This window comes from Prionailurus bengalensis, chromosome E1, assembly GCF_016509475.1.
Source record: "Prionailurus bengalensis isolate Pbe53 chromosome E1, Fcat_Pben_1.1_paternal_pri, whole genome shotgun sequence".
Classification (NCBI taxonomy): domain Eukaryota; kingdom Metazoa; phylum Chordata; class Mammalia; order Carnivora; family Felidae; genus Prionailurus; species Prionailurus bengalensis.
Window position 1 is genome coordinate 7648437 of NC_057347.1, and position 18831 is coordinate 7667267.

The 18831-nt window shown below is 44.6% G+C and overlaps 1 long non-coding RNA gene across 3 annotated transcripts in view; it reads right to left on the minus strand.

Annotated features, from left to right (window-relative positions):
* The window catches only part of LOC122484981, a 201557-nt gene that overhangs the window by 54164 nt on the left and 128562 nt on the right, over window positions 1-18831 (minus strand). For 2 of the 3 annotated variants that reach the window (XR_006297756.1, XR_006297758.1), the window contains one exon: window positions 1477-1614. This is a non-coding gene — a long non-coding RNA (uncharacterized LOC122484981). Of the gene's footprint in view, window positions 1-1291; window positions 1615-18831 lie in introns of those variants that run through there. The other variant, XR_006297757.1, reaches the window with a different exon arrangement.

Sequence of the window (18831 nt, forward strand, 5' to 3'; positions counted from 1 at the left end):
ATATGGCCCTCTGCCAGATTTCGTGGTTGCTGAGCTCTCCGGGGTGTCAGAAAACCCAGGCACTACCTCTGGTCACTCCTCGGTGCTGTTTGTCATGTTGCTGCTGCTTGTCTGGGCCTCCAGTTTCCTACCACCATGATATTCTGGACTCTTTCATGAACGCACGTTCCCATGGCCTGCTGCTGTTGGGTTGGCTTCCAACTGGCTGCCCCAATTGGGCAGATCTTTCCGTCCTCAAGATATCAGCCCCCACTGGTCTGACTCACCTCCCACCAGCAGCCAGCTCCTGGTTTGGGTCGATTTTGTTACATTGGTGTTTTTCCAAATAATCTCTGCAGATTGTTGGTAGACATAACATACACAAAGAGTTCTATAGTTAAATATATTCTTTAAAAAGATTTTTTTTAACGTTTTTATTTATTTTTGAGACAGAGCATGAGCAGGGGAGAGGCAGAGAGAGGGAGGCACAGAATCCAAAGCAGGCTCCAGGCTCTGAGCTGTCAGCACAGAGCCCGACGCGGGGCTCGAACTCACAGATTGTGAGATCATGACCTGAGCTGAAGTCGGATGCCCAACCGACTGGGCCACCCAGGCGCCCCTATAGTTAAATATATTCTTAAAGAGAACACGTGAGACAGTTAAACGGGACCCTTTACAGGAGGACTTCACAGAGCCTCTAATATGATGACCTTTGCTGATAATATCTAAGGAGGGATATAGCGTTTAGTGTTCTCAAACCTTATTTGACCATGTTTTCCTGGGAGCCTGTTTTTGGGCTGGTGTTCCATGGAACAGAGTTTGGGAAATGGTAAATCACACTCTTCAGGTTCCAGCCCCATGTTAACCTTGACTTGTTGGCAATAATGACATCTTTGAAAGCCACAGATACAGCCCCCTTCACGGTGCAGTGGAGTCCCGGGGGCTCGTTTTGAATCCAACCTTCTCCCTTTTCCTTTACTGCTATTCACTTGTTCAACTCTTTAATGTTTGTTTTTAAGAGACAGAGAGAGACAGAGTACAAGCAGGGGAGGGGCAGAGAGGGACAGAGATGCAGAATCGCAAGCAGGCTCCAGGCTCCGAGCTGTCAGCACAGAGCCCGACACGGGGCTCGAACCCACAAACCGTGAGAGCATGACTTGAGCCCAAGTGGGATGCCTAGCCCACCGAGCCACCCAGGTGCCTCCACTTGTTCAACTTCTTAAAAACTACTTAATGTACGTGCCTCTCCAGTCCCACTTCTGCTTCACAAGGTGATTGATACGCAACCGTGTACATTATCATCCACAATGGCTAGCGCTACGCCTCGTTTATCGAACGTTTGCTCTCCACTCGTCGCTGCTCTCAACACTTCTCCCGTTGTCACCTCTTTTACGACAACAAACCCACGATGCAGGCGTAATCGTTGATTTGCCCCCCCCCACCCCCATTTTACAGAGGGGGCTACGGAGGCACAAAAACAGCTAAATCTTAACTTACCAAAGTCCACCAGCTGATTCAACTGAGCTTCAGGCCGCGGTAGTTGGACTGCCGCGACATCGTTCTCAATCCCTGCGCTGTAATTTACTCATATAGCGTAAATAAACAGACATTCTTGCCCTGGTGGCGCTTATATTCCTAGTGGGAGGAAACAGGCAACAAATAAATAAGCTTAGGTCCTGCAGGGATGAGTGCCATGGGCAAAATTAAAGCAGAGTATAGCATATGCGAATGTTGATCTTCTACAGGGTGGTTAGGGAAAGCCTCTCTAAGGTGACATCTGTGCAGGGGCGCCTGGTGCCTCCGTCGGTTAAGCATCCGACTTCAGCTCAGGTCATGATCTCACGGCTCGTGGGTTTGAGCTTCCGATTCTGTGTCTCCGTCTCTCTCTGCCCCTCCCCGACTTGTATGCTGCCTCTCTCGGTCTCTCTCTCAAAAAAAAAAAAAAATGAATACATTAAAAAAAAAATTTTTTTTAAGGTGACATTTGTGCAGGAGGAAGTGACAAATGAAGGGAAAAGTATTCCAGGCAGAGGGAATAGCAAGGGCAAAGGCTCTGAGGCAAGAGTGCTTTGGACTGCCCACAAAGTAGCAAGGGGCAGTGTGGATACAGCAGAGCGAGTAAAAAGGAGTAGAGTTAGCAAGATTCAGAAACACAGGTCATGTGGTGGGGATGGGGGTGGGGGGTCGTCAACACGGCTAAGAAATACAGATTTATTCTGCAATGGAAAGCTGTCGGAGGGTTTGGGGCTGAGGGGAGACATTCTGACTCAGATGGCAAAGGCCATTCTAGCTTCTATCGGGGGCGTGGGGGGAGGCAAGGAGAAGCAGGAAGTCCGGGTGCAGGGATCCAGGCAAGAGATGACATCAGCTAGGTGTTAGCGGCGGAGGCGGGAGATGAAGTCAGGTTCTGGAGACATTAGGGAAAGAAACCCAGCGGGATTTCCTAATGGAGTGGACCTGGGGTGCGGAGAACGATAACTCCAAGAGTGTCACCTGGACACCTGAAGGGGTGCTGGTGGAGGATCGGTCTTCTAGAGGAAAACCACCCGTGTAAGACCCCGTGCGGTGATCACTCTTGCCTTCAGTTTCGCATTAGCGCTGCCTCTGTATGTAAGTAAACCTGCCGGTCGCCTCTCGTCAGAAAATAAGGACACGATCCGATATAATCTCCCCCACCCCCTTTTTTTTGAGCCTCCACAGAACTTCGAATCCGGTTCAGGATGCTGTTGAACAGTTCTGGTGTTTCAGAGGGGGCAAAAGGAATCAAAGGCCCATGTTTCCGCTCTTGTACAAGGAGAATGTTCGATAATAAATACGGTTGGGCTTGTGCTTGAGTTCCTGAAAAACATGGGTCCAGATATGGGTCCAGGCTGCCACTAAAGGTGGGGCGAAAGGAGAAGAGACAGAGAGAGCTATTGAAAAGCAAGGTTCTTTAGTAGCTAAAAATGGCTGGTTTAGAAATACCACAACAGCACAGGGGCCCTCTCTTAGGAAAGGAGAGGCAACCACAAAGCCACTATCAGGACTTCCGACATCAGGCTGGGCACTGTGGAGACCTGGATGTTTCCATGGCAACTCTCTCTCGCACAGTTTGGCTGGACCAGCTCTCGCCTGTGACTCAGGGCATCCGCGTGACTCAAGCTGCTCTCCGCACCGCATGAGGCCACTCGTCAAGATTACTCCAGGTGACACTGTTCTCTGTGACAAAGCCAGTTACACAGGGAACAACAGAACTTAAGAAGGAGTGGCTGGCTACGCGTTTTCTTAAATACTTGTGTTGTATTTATCTTTCTAATGTTATTTACTTCGATCCTAGTGGGTTTTACCCCCTAAGTCTCTTTGTAGTTTATGTCCCCTTAGGTAAAACAGCAAATATACAACAGAAGGGAAAAATAGGAAAATTAGACTACATCGAAGTTAGAAACTTTTGTGCTGCAAATGATACCATCAAGAAAGGGAAAAGCCGCAGGATAGGAGGTAACATTTACAAATTGCCTATCTGATAAGGGTCTTATCAGACCTTTATATAAAGAACTCCTACAAGTCAACAGTAAAAAGACAACCAAACCAAAAAATGGGTGAAAGATTTGAATAGACAGTGGTTAATTCTTCACTCCCTTCACGATTTATGCCAAGCCCCCATATCACCTGCACAGCCAGCTCTTTGATAGTTTCAAATAATTGCCTCATTTTTACACATACATAAAGACGGAGTTGGTTTCTTTTTCTTTGTATTTTTTTTTAATTTTTTTTTCAACGTTTATTTATTTTTGGGACAGAGAGAGACAGAGCATGAACGGGGGAGGGGCAGAGAGAGAGGGAGACACAGAATCGGAAACTGGCTCCAGGCTCTGAGCCATCAGCCCAGAGCCTGACACGGGGCTCGAACTCCCGGACTGCGAGATCGTGACCTGGCTGAAGTCGGACGCTTAACCGACTGCGCCACCCAGGCGCCCCTCTTTGTATTTTTTTACATTTATTTATTTTTGAGAGACAGAGAGAGACAGAGCATGAGCAGGGGAGGGGCAGAGAGAGAGGGAGACACAGAATCCCAAGCAGGCTCCGGGCTCCGAGCTGTCAGCACAGAGCCCGTCGCGGGGCTCGAACCCACAAACCGTGAGCTCATGACCTGAGCCGAAGTCGGACGCTTAAGTGACTGAGCCACCCAGGCACCTCAAGATGGAGTTTTTTTAGGGAAAATAATGGATAAGGCAGGAAAAGTACACAAAAAGCAGAAAGGGCTATGACCCCTGGGGGGAAAAATACATGCTCTCTTTAGAGGACGAAGCCTGGAATTGCCCAAATATGGAGAGAAAAGTGGGTGTGTTGTTTCTCATCTCAGGGAATTTAGGAAAACAGCTAAGGGATATGCTGAGGGGTAGCCAGCCTGGAAAGAAAAGAGGAGGGTACTGGGCCAGTGGGTGTGTAAACGTAAGAGATCTGAGAATATTATGCAGATCAGTGAATTTTCTTTGAAGATGAAGCAGTGAGGACTGAAGGAAGGGTGGACCCTGGGAACAAGAAGTTACTGTGCAATTGTAGAGGCTACAGGAGACACTGATCTAGAAGCTGAGAGTGTGTGGGTAGTTTGATAGCAAATAAGCTGAAGATAAGGACATGGCAGGGTAGAAGGTTCCGAAGAGGGCTAACTGAGAAAGTCAGCAGGGGGAAGGCTCAAGGCAGAGATGGGCTGACAGATGGGAGAGAAGGTGGAAAGGAGCCCCCGTAGGTGGGTCATGATATCAAAAGGACCACAGGAGGAGCGGATGGGGGACAAGAGTAGGCGGTGAGCGTACCAGCCGCCATGTAAAGGATGAGAACGTTGCCCTTCCGAGCCTTGATAGCGAACACACAGGGTCAGTCGGTATCTGGTGGGTGACACTGAGAAAATGCATTAAAGTTATCCTGCATGTAGGACGCCTGGGGGGCTCAGTTGGTTCAGCATTGACTCTTGGTTTTGTCTCAAGCCATGATCTCATGATCTCCCTCTCTCTGAAAAATAAACACTAAATTAAAAAAAAAAAAATTTTAATGTTTATTTATTTTTGAGACAGAGACAGAGCATGAACAGGGGAGGGGCAGAGAGAGAGGGAAACACAGAATCCGAAGCAGGCTCCAGGCTCCGAGCCATCAGCCCAGAGCCCGACGCGGAGCTCAAACTCAAGGACCGTGAGATCATGACCCGAGCTGAAGGCGGACGCTCAACCGACTGAGTCACCCAGGCACCCCTAAACACTAAATTTTTAAAAAATATATAAGTAAATAGACATTTAAAAAAAAAGAATGAAGACTTAATTCACCTTTCAGCTTCTGTTGTCTCACCTTTAAAATGAGGATAATATACAGTTTTCGGGGTTGTTAGGACTGGAAAAAAATGGGCACAGAGGATCTGGACCACAACAGGGGCTCGATCTCTTGGAACTGTCTCCATCTGTGATAATAACTGAGTCAGTTGCAAACACGCGACCTGGGTCTGATTTATAGTGGTGATTCTTTTTCTCTTCCCCCTTTCTTTTTGCTGTGTGTCTCTCTTCCTTGTTGTTTTGAAGTCCCATTTTTAGACTCATTCTTTCTTATGCATCTCTCTCTCTCTCTCTCTCTCTCTCTCTGTGCGCACACATTGAAACTAGAACAGCAATTGGCAAAGTTCAGATGATCTCAATTTATGAGAACAGCAAAGACTCAGGAAATTTCCAAATGTTGAGCTTGATATAGAGCCTTGGCAAAGTTCGGTATCTGACTCTGATACAACGTTTAAATGTTTAGGTAACTGAAGAATTCAGGGACGACTGGACACCAACAAACTTCCTCTAGGAAGAAGAGGTCAAAAGAATGGACTTGGATTCCTTGTTGGATATAATTACCACACTAATGCATGTGAAGGAGTGCTCCCTGGATCATGGTGTGTGCACACATTTATTGCATGTGGGCTAATTTTATTATTTCATTTACTTATTTTTGAGAGAGAGAGAGAGAGAGAGAGAGAGAGAGCATGAGGGGTAGAGAGTGCGGGGTAGAGAGAATCCCAAGCAGGCTCCATGCTGTGGGCAAAGAGCCCAACATGGGGCTCGATCTCACTAACTGTGAGATCATGACCTGAGCTGAAATCAAGAGTGGGACACTTAACCGATAGAGCCACCCAGGTGTACCCCCCCCACCAAGGCTTCATTCTTAATAAGCGGCAGATTCTGAGGTTCAAATCTAGCCCCGCCACGCTGCCTCTGCTTTTCCCATTGGCCAACGACTTCTGGAAAAATCTTTCCCTGAAAAACTTTCATGCCTTGAAAAAACACAAAATAGTTTTTTTCAGTTGGCTTTCTAGTTTTCTAAAAATATCTATTCTCAGAAGGGCTTAGAAAGTATAATGAACACTGTTAATTGCTGGTCGGTACCCGTTCTCCTTTCTTTCTTCCCAAGAAAATACCAGTTCTAAGTACGTCAACAGTCATGCAAACCATGGGTCTCAGGAGAATCCGATGCCATCGCCAGTTCTAGGAAGCGGTCTGATTAGGCAAAAGGTAAATCCGTCTACCATGCCGGTGACTGGTTCTGGAATGAGCATGTGCCCTAATTCTGGGCAAGAAGACAGAAGGAGAGACCTGCCGGAAACTTCTGGAAGACTGTTCTTTGTTCTGAAAAGAGCCCCGGGGAAGTCACTTGCTCTCCCAACAGTCACCCGTAAGCTTCATCGTTGCGCCAGCCATCCTAAAGCCACAGAGGGAACCAGTCTTAGGATGAGACCCAAACTGTGGCTTACAGAGCAGAGACACGGAAGTCAAGTATGTGGTTCCGTGAAAACACGATTGGGCCACTGATCAAGCAACACCGAAGGCCACTCAACACCTGGACCTCACCTTTGTGAGCTAGTAACTCGTGTTTGCTGAACACAAATCTATTTAATAACTTCTTCAAGCAGTTGGAGTTCACCTTTCTGTTTTTTTACAGCCCCCACCCCACCAATGGGATACTACCAATAATACAGCCAAAATAGCAGGTCCATGGTGGAAAAAAGGAGACAGGCAAGCAAAACGTAAAGCTGGAAATATAGCGTCATCCTCCAGATGAAGGATGCAATTTTCCCTGGGGTAAGTAATCGCACCATATCTTTGGTGCTGTCTTCATTAACTTAAATCGGTGATCCTCCAAGGTGTTGTTCTGGGCCACCAGGCTTAACAACAGCTGGAAACTTGCTGGCAATGCAAATTCTGGGGCCTCACCCTCGCCCTAGTGAATCAGAAATTCTGGGGATGGTAGCCCGACCATCTGTGTTTTAATAAGCCCTCCAGGGGATTCTGGTCCTCGGGTGTGAGATCCACTTCCCTGTGTACCTCAAGGTGAATTTGCCTGAGGAGTTCTCAGTATTAATGATCAGCACTTGATTGGAACTTGGAATTTAGAGGTGGCCATCTTTATCCCAGGCTCTGAATGTCCGGGCGACACAAACACATGCTTTCGGGGTCTTGAGTCATTGAGCAGTGCTTCTGGCAAACTGAATTCTGTCCTTGTTGACCCGAAGCCAATTTGGGGTTGATTAAAACTCCCTTTACTGCTGTTAAGAAACCAAACCTTAAAAAGCGCTGGTCCGCCCTGCAGAGTAAATATGAACAGTTTTATTTGGTACAGGAGGCACATAGAGAAATGTGGTATTTTCTAACTCTTTAAATTGCCACTTCTGGAACATTTTAAATGTAGTTCTGGGCTGGCTCCGATTTTTAATTAATGTGTTTTTTTTTTTTCTGGCTCAGTAATTTTACAGTTTGAAAAACAAAATTTGTTTAATATGCAATCGGGGGGGGGGGGTGGTTAATGCTCTATCCTGGATGAATATTTCTGTAAGCAACCTGGTCAGGGACAATAATTTTAGCAGTATTCTGGGAGCGATGAGTATCATTAACACAGTGTGATCATGTCAAAAGAAAAGTGTCTTTCACTCAGGGAATCTAACATGTGGTTGGTGTCTTGATAATTAATCCATTGCCCTCGAGAGAAAAAAAAAAAAAAAGGTAATTAGAAGCAGAGGCAATTAACTTCTTACATCTCCACCCCGGTCTTCGGTCTTCGGTCTTCGGTCTTCGAAAGGGGATTCCAGAAGGGGTTGAAGGAAACCAAGAGGACAGAAGCAGTTACATTGTATCAGGAGCACTCATGTGGCTGTTGTGTCAGAGAGTTAGGTGAAGAATGTGGGGAAGGGCTCCCTCTCTCTCTCTCTCCCCCTGTGCCCCTCTCCTCTGCTTGCCCATGTGAGCGCTCTCTCTAAAATAAAAAAATAATAGGGGCGCCTGGGTGGTGCAGTCGGTTAAGCGTCCGACTTCAGCCAGGTCACGATCTCGCGGTCCGGGAGTTCGAGCCCCGCGTCAGGCTCCAGGCTGATGGCTCGGAGCCTGGAGCCTGTTTCCGATTCTGTGTCTCCCTCTCTCTCTGCCCCTCCCCCGTTCATGCTCTGTCTCTCTCTGTCCCAAAAATAAATAAACGTTGAAAAAAAAAATTTAAAGTAAAAAAATAATAATAACTATTCTTGTGTTTAGAAGCTCTGCTCTGCGTTTAGGAATTTTTTTCTCATACGGCATGCTTGCCAAAATCTTCAGCACCTGCCACGTTTCTTCTCCAGGAGACCAGATGATAAGATAATGAGGCAGAGCTGGGCTTTGAAGAATTTTCGGTGGGAACCCAGTAATCTTTGGCCTTTGTTTTCCTGTCTCTAAAATAGGGAAGAGCATGACCACACTGGATGTCTGAAAAAGTAATGTAAACCAGAAAAGCAAAGCATAGGCTCAATAGAATTAAGGCTTCTTCCTGCCTGGGGTGTCTGGGTGGCTCAGTCGGTTGAGCGTCCGACTTCGGCTCAGGTCACGATCTCGCGGTCCGTGAGTTCGGCCCCGCGTCGGGCTCTGTGCTGACAGCTCAGAGCCTGGAGCCTGCTCCCGATTCTGTGTCTCCCTCTCTCTCCCCCCCGTCCCCTGCTCATGTTCTGCCTCTCAATAATAAATAAACGTTAAAAAATTAAAAAAAAAAAAAAAAGAATTAAGGCTTATTCCTAAAAGGGCTGAAACTTGAATGAAATCACGATGCGATGCATTCCCCAACTTGAACCAACAAAGATATCAGATACCTAACAACTTTATGTAGGTCAAGTATTAAAATGGATATTGAGACTGTTCTAAATAATGCATTCTAAGTACAAAATGGGAGAAGAATGAGTTACTCCCTAAAAATATATATATATATATCTACTTTGTACGTGGAGAATAATCGCTGTTTTTCCTACAGCCCAAATGTAACAGTTTGCCATGAGAACTTCAGCACAGCTGTTTGCCTTACTTCTTAAATTTTCCTATTGCTCAGGCTAGACTTTGCCCAGCCTCTTGTATCCCTGCATCTGATAGTTTATTGCAGGTAAAACAAGTCCCAAATTATGCTGGACTTAGAGTATCCTACTGGTGGAGGGAAGGGGCTTGCTAGTGATGACAATCTAGGGGTGTTTCCGGTTTCCGAGAAGCTGAGATAAATACCCTCTACCCTGACCTTCTCCCTGAGAGCATCTATAAAATCTGGATAAAGAGAGCAGGGAGTAGCTAGTCAGGGACTTGGGGAATTAAGTCGCAGGAAAATGGGAAAAGACTAGAATGTGGACTGGTGTATTTCCATTTTGTTTTTTCTTCTGGGATCCTTCAACGTGGAATCAAGGAAACCTGAAACCAGTGTGGATCAGTGAAGGCAGGCGTCTTCAGGAGAAGCCCCCTAGGTCTGTATCAAGGAGCGGAAATCAAGTACCAAGCAGCAGAAATGAAGTATCTGAACACTCAAGAGATGGGAAATCTTCCATTTTTCTATTCTTTTTTTTTTTTTTTTTGAGAGAGAGAGAGAGAGAGAGAGAAAGAGAGAGGGAGCAAGTGAGCGAGGGGCAGAGAGAGAGAGAGAATCCCAGGAGGGGCAGAGAGAGAGAGAAAGGGAGGAAGGGGAGAGAGAGAGAAGCAGGGCTCACCCACAAGCGGGACTCGAGTTCACAAATTCACGAACCATGAGATCATGACCTGAGCCAGAGTCAGATGTTTCACGACTGAAACACCCAGGTGCCCCCTCCCCCCACACCCCTCGCCATTTTTCTATTCTCTTTAAATTCATTTCTGGGACCCCTGGGTGGCTCAGTCGGTTGAGCATCCGACTTTGGCTCAGGTCATGATCTCACGGTCCGTGAGTTCGAGCCCCGCGTCGGGCTCTGTGCGGACAGCTTGGAGCCCGGATCCTGTTTTGGATTCTGGTGTCTCCCTCTCTCTCTGCCCCTCCCCCACTCATGTTCTGCCTCTCTCTCTGTCAAAAATAAATGAACATTAAAAAAAAATTTTTTTCATTTAAAAAATAAATAAACATTAAAAAGTTTAAAAAAAAACCCCAAAACCCACAACCTATAGAAGCCTGGTCAGAACATCAGCCAGTGGGTCTGCCTCGCAAAACATGTTAGAAGTTCTTCAGACAGAAGGAAAATAACATAGACCAGAAATTTGGATCTATGGAAAAGAAGGAAGACCATCAGGGAATGAATGAATAAAGGTAAAATAAAACACGTAGTTTTCTATTCTTCATCGATGTAATGGATAACGGGTTTTTTAAGTAATAATCACAACAATGTATGGATTATCTATGCATATATATTATATGTACACTTACGTACAAGAAAAATAAACGACAGCAAAAACACAAGGGGCCGGAGGGATGAATCAGGAATATTTTTGTTGTAAGGTGTTTGCACTACCCACACAATGACCTGGTGTTATTTGAAAGACATAAAGGAAGACCAACACAACATACATGGTGAGTATCTGCATAAACATAATGGTCTATCCTTTAAGTTTTTAAAAATATACTTGATGCCTGAAACTAAAAATTATACACACTCTCTGATGGTGGCTTTTCAATGACTGTAGATGTAATACACAAGACATTTGCAAGACGAAGGGAAGCGTATCATGGGACCTCAATGGTGATAAGATTGATACATTCCATTTGAAATGGTAAAATATGGGGGCGCCTGGGTGGCTCAGTTTGTCAGACTTTGGCTCAGGTCATGATCTCACGGTTCATGGGTTCAAGCCCCACATCGGGCTCTCTGCTGTCAGCATGGATCCCCCTTCGGATCCTCTGACTCCCTCTCTCTCTGTCCCTCCCCTACTCTCCCTCTCTCTTAAAAATAAATAAACATTAAAAAAGAGAAATGGTAAAATATATACTCTAAGTAGACTGTGGAAAAATATATATGGATATTTTAATCACGACAGTATCTACTCAAAAATTATACCAAGAGATGTAGTGAAAAACATAGTACATAAATTAAAATGGAATACAAAAACATTCCAGTAACACATAATAAATCAGGAAAGGGGAACAAAGGAATTGGGAAAAAAAGGAACAAGCAGAAAAGATAATTAAAATGTAGATCAAAATATTTTTCTTTACATATAAATGCATGAAACACATTGATTAAAAGACAAAAAAATATCAAAATAAACTAAACACGGGATTAGATCATGCAGCCTAAAGGACTCAATATAAATACAGTAATATAGGCAAGGAAAAAGCAAACATCTAGAAAAAGGTATACTATACAAACAGTAAACAAAAGAAATCTGTAGTGGCTATATTGGTCTATATAAACTTCAGCACAAAGAAAATTACCAAGGATAAGGAATGATATTACATAACAACAAAAGGACCAGTTCATCAAAAGACACAAGAGTTCTAAACATACATGCATGTAACAGCAGAGATTCAAAATACATAAAGCAAAAATTGACAGAATGAAAAGGAAAAAACAGACAAATCTGCAATGTAGCTGAAGAGTTCAGCACTAAGTAATTGATAGAACTGGTAAATTAAAAAATTCAGCAAGAATATAAAAGAACTAAATAATTCCATCAACTGACTATGTCTAATTGGCATTTCTAAAGCTTTCCACTCAACAACAGCCGAATGCACATTCTTTTTTTTTATTCTTTTTTTTAACGTTTATTCATTTTTTGAGAGACAGGGAGAGACAGAGCGTGAGTGGGGGAGAGGTAGAGGGAGGGGGAGACACAGAATCCGATGCAAGCTCCAGGCTCTGAACCGTCAGCACAGAACCGGACATGGGGCTCGAACTCACGGACCGTGAAATCATGACCTAAGCCAAAGTCAGATACTTAACCAACCGAGTAACCCAAGCGCCCCAGAATATATATTCTTTTTAAATGCACATGTAGGGGTGCCTGGGTGGCGCAGTCGGTTAGGCGTCCGACTTCAGCCAGGTCACGATCTCGCGGTCCGGGAGTTCGAGCCCCGCGTCAGGCTCTGGGCTGATGGCTCAGAGCCTGGAGCCTGTTTCCGATTCTGTGTCTCCCTCTCTCTCTGCCCCTCCCCCGTTCATGCTCTGTCTCTCTCTGTCCCAAAAATAAATAAAAACGTTGAAAAATAAAAAAAATAAAAAAATAAACGCACATGTAACATTCTCCAAGATAGAACATATCTGACTTCATAAAACAAACCATAACAAATGAAACAGAACTGAAATCATACAAAGTATGTTTTCTGCTCATAACAGAACTGACATAGAAATCAATAACAGAAATAGAAAAGAAAAATCTCTAAACACTTGGAAATTAAACAATACACCTCTAAATAACCAATGTGTCAAAGAGGAAGTTTTAAGGAAAATTAGAAAACATTTTAAAATAAACAGTATGAGGGGCACCTGAGTGGCTTAGTCATTTGAGCATCCAACTCTTGATTTCAGCTCAGGTCATGATCCCAGAGTCATGAGATTGAGCCCCATGTCAGCCTCCATGTTGAGTGTGGAGCCTGCTTAAGATTCTCTCTCTCTCTCTCTCTCTCTCTCTCTCTCTCTCTCTCTCCTTCTGCCCTTCTCCCCCAAATTGCTCTCTCTCTATCTAAAAGAAAATAAAAAAATAAATAATGTGAAAATACAAAAGTCAGAAACTACAGGTTGTAGCTAAAGCAGTGTGTAGAGGAAAATTATAGAATTAAATGTACATGCTGAAAAAGAAAAGTTTCAAATCTATCATTAAAACTTCCTCCTTAAGAGACTAGAAAAACATAGCAAAATAGATGTAATATAAGTTGAAGGAACTAATTGAAAACAGAAAGAATAACAATAGATAAGAATAGACTCAAATGCTGCTTATTTGAAAAGATCAATAAAATCAATGTATTTCTATGAAAACCAATAAAGAAAAAAGAGAGAACAGATACATTACCAATATCAGGAATGAAAGAAATGATCTTCCTATGGCCAGGGAGTCCACAAGTTTGGTAACTTGGGACAAAGCCCTTAGATGCTCATTTTTAGCAACAGGTTAAAATAATCAGAACTGACAACTTTCCAGAGTATATACTATATTAATTAAAATTAGTCCAGCTATGACTGCAAATCAATGTAGCACTGGTTTGAGGAAGGTGGAAATCTGGGACTAGAGTGCCCACGGCTGGATGATGTTCTATTATATTAGTCACTGGCTTCTTTTATTCTTGCTTCTCTACCATTTATGGCTTCTTTCTCAAGATCACCTCACAGTTCAACATTAAAAGCAAACCATTGAATATCTATTCCAACTCACAGGGAGAAGGAAGGAGAGGTAGGAAGCCTACGTTGAAGGACATCCCCCAGTAGCTGTATATTTTTTGCATTTCCCCATAAAACGAGGCCTCCACACTTGAACTATCCACACTCACTGATCTTGACCTCTCCCCCTCCCAGAGACACATCAGCTCAGATGTAATTCTCATCTAAAAGCGAGGCACTATTGGAGTGCCTGGGTGGCTCAGTCAGTTAAGCATCTGACTCTGGACATCAGCTCAGATCATGATCTCGCTGTTGCGGGATCGAGCCCCGCAGTGGGCTCTGTGTGCTGAGCGTGGAGTCTGCTTTGGGTTCTCTCTCCCTGCCCCTCCCCTGCTCGTGCACACGCTCTCTCTCTCTCTCTCTCTTTCTCAGAATAAATAAATAAACATTAAAAAAAAAATAAAAACAAGACATTATGCACGTGGGTGCAATTCAAAATGGAGCACGTCACGGGTTCTCCAAGCTTCTAAGAAACCGAGGAGTCCTGCTCTGCTCCACAACCCCTCCCTCACTTCTCCTGCCTCTTTTTACCCTCCCCCCGCCCCAATGCCTTCACCTTCTCCCATACCCTTCATCCAATCCACGAGCGGTTCCTTTTGAGCGAACCTTCACAATAAATCTTGAATTCTACCACTTTTGGTCTCTACTCTTTAATCGAGGCTACACTGACTCTCGGGATCCATCTTTAATTTTTCATCTCTAAAACAGGACTCAAAACTCTCAGAGGTCTAGAACAGGGATTGGCAAACGTTTTCTCTGAAAGACCGGAGAGTAAAGGTTTTAGACTTTGCAAACGATACAGTCTGCTCCAAGTACTCCGCTCTGCCATTGTAGCACAAAACAAATTGTCGTGGCTGCGGTCCAATAAAACGTTATTTACGAAAACCAGCAATGGGCCACGTTTGTCCCACAAGCTGTAGTGTGCCAACCCCTGGTCTAGACTTTTGCTGTGGGAGGTCCCGACAGCGTGTTTCACAGTCCTGAAAACACGGTGTTCAATCTTCATCATGGCTCATTAGAAACGAGCAACTTTTTTTTTTTAATTTTTTTTTCAACGTTTAATTATTTTTGGGACAGAGAGAGAGACAGAGCATGAACGGAGGAGGGGCAGAGAGAGAGGGAGACACAGAATTGGAAACAGGCTCCAGGCTCTGAGCCATCAGCCCAGAGCCTGATGCGGGGCTCGAACTCCCGGACCGCGAGATCGTGACCTGGCTGAAGTCGGACGCTTAACTGACTGCGCCACCCAGGCGCCCCGAAACCAGCGACTTTTAAAGCTCGTTGTTCTGTATCATTTAAAAATATGGCCACGCATGTTCTTCCATTTGTTCACAGATCTGGAAACATACATCGCGATGACTTTTTCTGCACAGTGCTGCAGTGTAATCATCCTTAATGCCTGAAATCAATATCTCTTCGTGTCTGACCTTTCTAGGTAACGATCTATGTGACAGAATTGCTCCACACATACTCATTTCATCCCTACAGGAAAACTAAACACTCTAATTAATGAAGCCTCTAATGAAACCTTTTCCTTCACCCTGAACTTTAGCTGAGAATATGAGGACAGCCAGATTGAATATGAATGAAGCTTGCGTGTTTCCTTCTGTCGGAGAGCATCTAAAGACTCAAAATGCAGTTTGTTCCCAGAACAAACTTTTCCAGGATGCAAAGGAGTTATCCACATCTTCACGTATGGATGATAGACATATTTATGGGGGAAAAAAGGGAGTCATGGGCTGGAGATGAGGAAGAATGGAATAAGGATGGAATAAGGAGTGCCATGGTTCATGGGTTAAATCCAACGCAGAGACATGTTGCTTGGCATTTATAGTTGTTTTGAACAATTTGAGCCATCACAAACAAGATCAGAACATTTTGCAGTTAAAAATTCAGATATCCAGCTTATCTTTAAACAATTAAGTATTTCTGGCAACACAAGGACCAAACTATTCCAGAGCAATAATAAGCTAGACCTGAATGGTGACCCACTACTTTTAGATGGAAAGTATTTCCTACTTTCCCACAATCCCCACTACTCCCTATTGTCTACCTAACACTGGAGCAAAGTGTCAGTTGCCAATGATTATTGTCTCCCCACTACATTTTTCCTATAGCAAAGAAATATTTTTTTCTGTGCCCCTTTCCCCATGAAAAGCATAAAAAATAGAGGGTTGAGAAGACCATGTCATTTATGGAAAAGTAGAAGTTAGGACTCATTTATGCTGGCTGTCTGGCCACCATAGGCAGTTCAAAGTTTTACTCTTGGGCAGGAGGAAGAGCTCAACCAGGAGGCTGGGGCTGAGTTCTAGTCTTTAGCTCTGACTTAGTGCAAGGGACCTTCTGGGCAGGGTACACGCCCTGGCTCGCCCTCAATGTGTCCTCCCAAAATAAGGGGCTTTGTATAAGTTAGGGTGTTTTGATGGCAAGGAAAAATAAAGCAGTTAACAGGAGGGTATCAGATGCCATGGAATTGATTTGAAAGCGGAAATGATAAGGAGCTAAAAGCACTAGAGGGAGCTTGGCAGCAGCCATTGTAGAAGCAGACCCATAATAAGAACAAACATTGGGCAACGGTGCTGCCCAATGGCATGGATGAATCCCAGCCATTTTATTTGCCTCTGCCTTCCTCATTCACTGTCCAAAGTTCCACTGTGTGATTGGCGATGCTTAGGGGTAGGCGGGCTTTTCACTGGTAGCATTGGGCCAGCAAACAGGGAGAGCTGGGAGAAGGAAATCCAGAGGCCCCTTCTATCTTCCACTGCAGAAGAGACACCAAAACCATCCCTGGGGGGGGGGGGGGGGGTGAAGGTAAATCCTCGAAGGGAAGTTGGGCGGCTACTGGAGCAGGATAACATATGATGCCCAGGCCAAAACCCCAAATGAATGCCCTCCGTTGGATGACACAAAATCTTATACGAAACCTACATCTAAAAGACACAGTGGTTCTGTCTGAAGCAGGAAGAAGATGCAAAGAGTCCCCTATTTACTCTCTGACCCCTCACTCTGCCTTAGCATGAAGCAATTCCACTGACCCAACATCTCCCTGAAGCCCAGAGCAAAAACCACGGGACAAGATCATCTGTATCATTCCTTGAAGCTGCAATTTTGAGATCTGAAGGGCAGAAAAATTACTTGAGTTTCCACCGGTCGGCTGGGCTCAGAGACCCTAACTAGGCGATGTCTACAAGATAAATCTTGTTGGCCAACCAAGCCATGAGAATTGTTCCCCCGGGGAAGTGTAACGGCACCAGTAAATCATTCTCATTGACTACTGATGAGAGGGACCGGCTTCCAGGTTGCTACTATCCGAGGCAGAAATTGGAAACGATGACCTCAATGTTAACAGCTGAAGGGCTGATCACCGACCCCTGAGCCACCGGATTCCTCCACACGCATGGAATGCCTCCACTGTTGGATTCGAGAACGTCTCTGTGGCCTGCCTCTCTCACACACAACAGTATGTCTTTATCCTTTGTTTAGCATGGCAATGAGAGACGGGAAGAAAACAGGACCTCGTGGCCTCATAGCATGAGACACCGGCAGGAAGAAATGAGGAATGTGAGGGAAAAAAAGATATCATATTTACCAAAGATTTGTTTTGAATAACCAAATAATAACCAATAACCCCAAGCCACTTGGGGTAGCAAGCAGCTGGAAGCATATTATGAAACTATTACCATACTGAAACAGAACTACGCTTAACAGCATACCCAATCATGCAGAAAGTCCCAGTGGCGGAGATCGTTAACTCTTTGAAGAGTTTGGAAGAATTTTTTATTTCCATTCTGGAAATATCCCAACCTCACACCATTCTGTTTACTAAGCCAGCGTTTATACAGAGGGACGTTGGAAGCTCGGTTGATAGATCAAAGTTTTCTCCTGCAAATAGTCTTGCATATTCCCTCACTTTAATTTGCTCTTTATATGTGAAATGTGTCTTACTGTTGCAGGTGAATTACTGGTAAGACACTATAGATCTCAAAGGGAACTGAGCCACTGGCGGAGCTTAGATTTGACACTGCCAGAAGTGTTGTCTCTTACCCAAAGAGTTCAAGTCTCCAGGGAGATACAGTCTCATCATCTCTTCGGAAGTCAGGGACTCCTGACTTCACCGATAGTAAGGGACATTGCATAAGCATCTTGAAGAGGACGGGTTTCTGTGATTGATTCCAGGGCTCCGTAACACATCAAGTCTCCCTTCACACGTCTACAGGCTGCCCTGTCCAGCACAATGTGTACGTCAAATGGGAGATCTTAAGAGCAAAGGAGCCAAATGGCCCATCTAGGGAAAACACCTTCAGATACCTGGCCTGTTGCTTGTGTGTGTGTGGGGAGGGGGGTGTGTGTGGGGGTGTTTATTAAGCTTTCCAGGTGATATTGATGCAACTCATCTCTGGACTAAGTTCTGGGATCCACTGTGTGTAATTGGAGTGATTGGAGAAAATATATATCCATCTATGTAAATGTAGTTGATTAAAGCCAAAGCCACAGTCACAAAATCCAACGTGATGTAAGACACAGAGAGCAGAGGAAAGAGGAAGGCACACAGAGGGCAAACACAGTAACCATCTTGAAACCTGGCTATTCTGATGTCAAATAACCTTTTACTAAGACCCGTTTGAAACACAATCCTCAGTTAACTTGCAAATCTCCCATGCTGAAAAGGCTCAACAGGAAGTATTGAAACCGGGGATGCCTGGGTGGCTCAGTCGGTTGAACCTCTGACTTCGGCTCGGGTCGTGATCTCACGGTTCGTGAGTTCGAGCCCCACATCGGGCTCTGTGCTGACAGCTCAGAGCCTGGAGCCTGCTTCCAATTCTGTGTCTGTCCCTCTCCCCCTCACGCTCTCTTTCTCTCAAAAATAAAGAAACATTAAAAAAAAAAAGTATTGAAACTACATAGCTAACACTTACAGGAAATCAAAGATTCCTTATATTAAATCTAACCTAAATAACAATTTAACCATCTTTCTCACATTCTTTGTCTTTGCAAGAAGGCTCCGCTGTCGGCATTCTTTTGTAAAAATTACACTCATGCTGCATTTGCCAGCATGCATTGGACAAATCATTCCAAGGGTGACTTTTTATCAAATTTGTCAGTGTGCTCTGCGAACCAGAAATCATCTTGTAGAAGGCGGAGTGGACGACTGGCTAGTGGTGCATGCTTAAACAGACTGGGGGAACCTTCTAGACTGTTCTTCCTCTGTTTTCTAATTAAGAAATTTCCTTCAAAGAATTAAT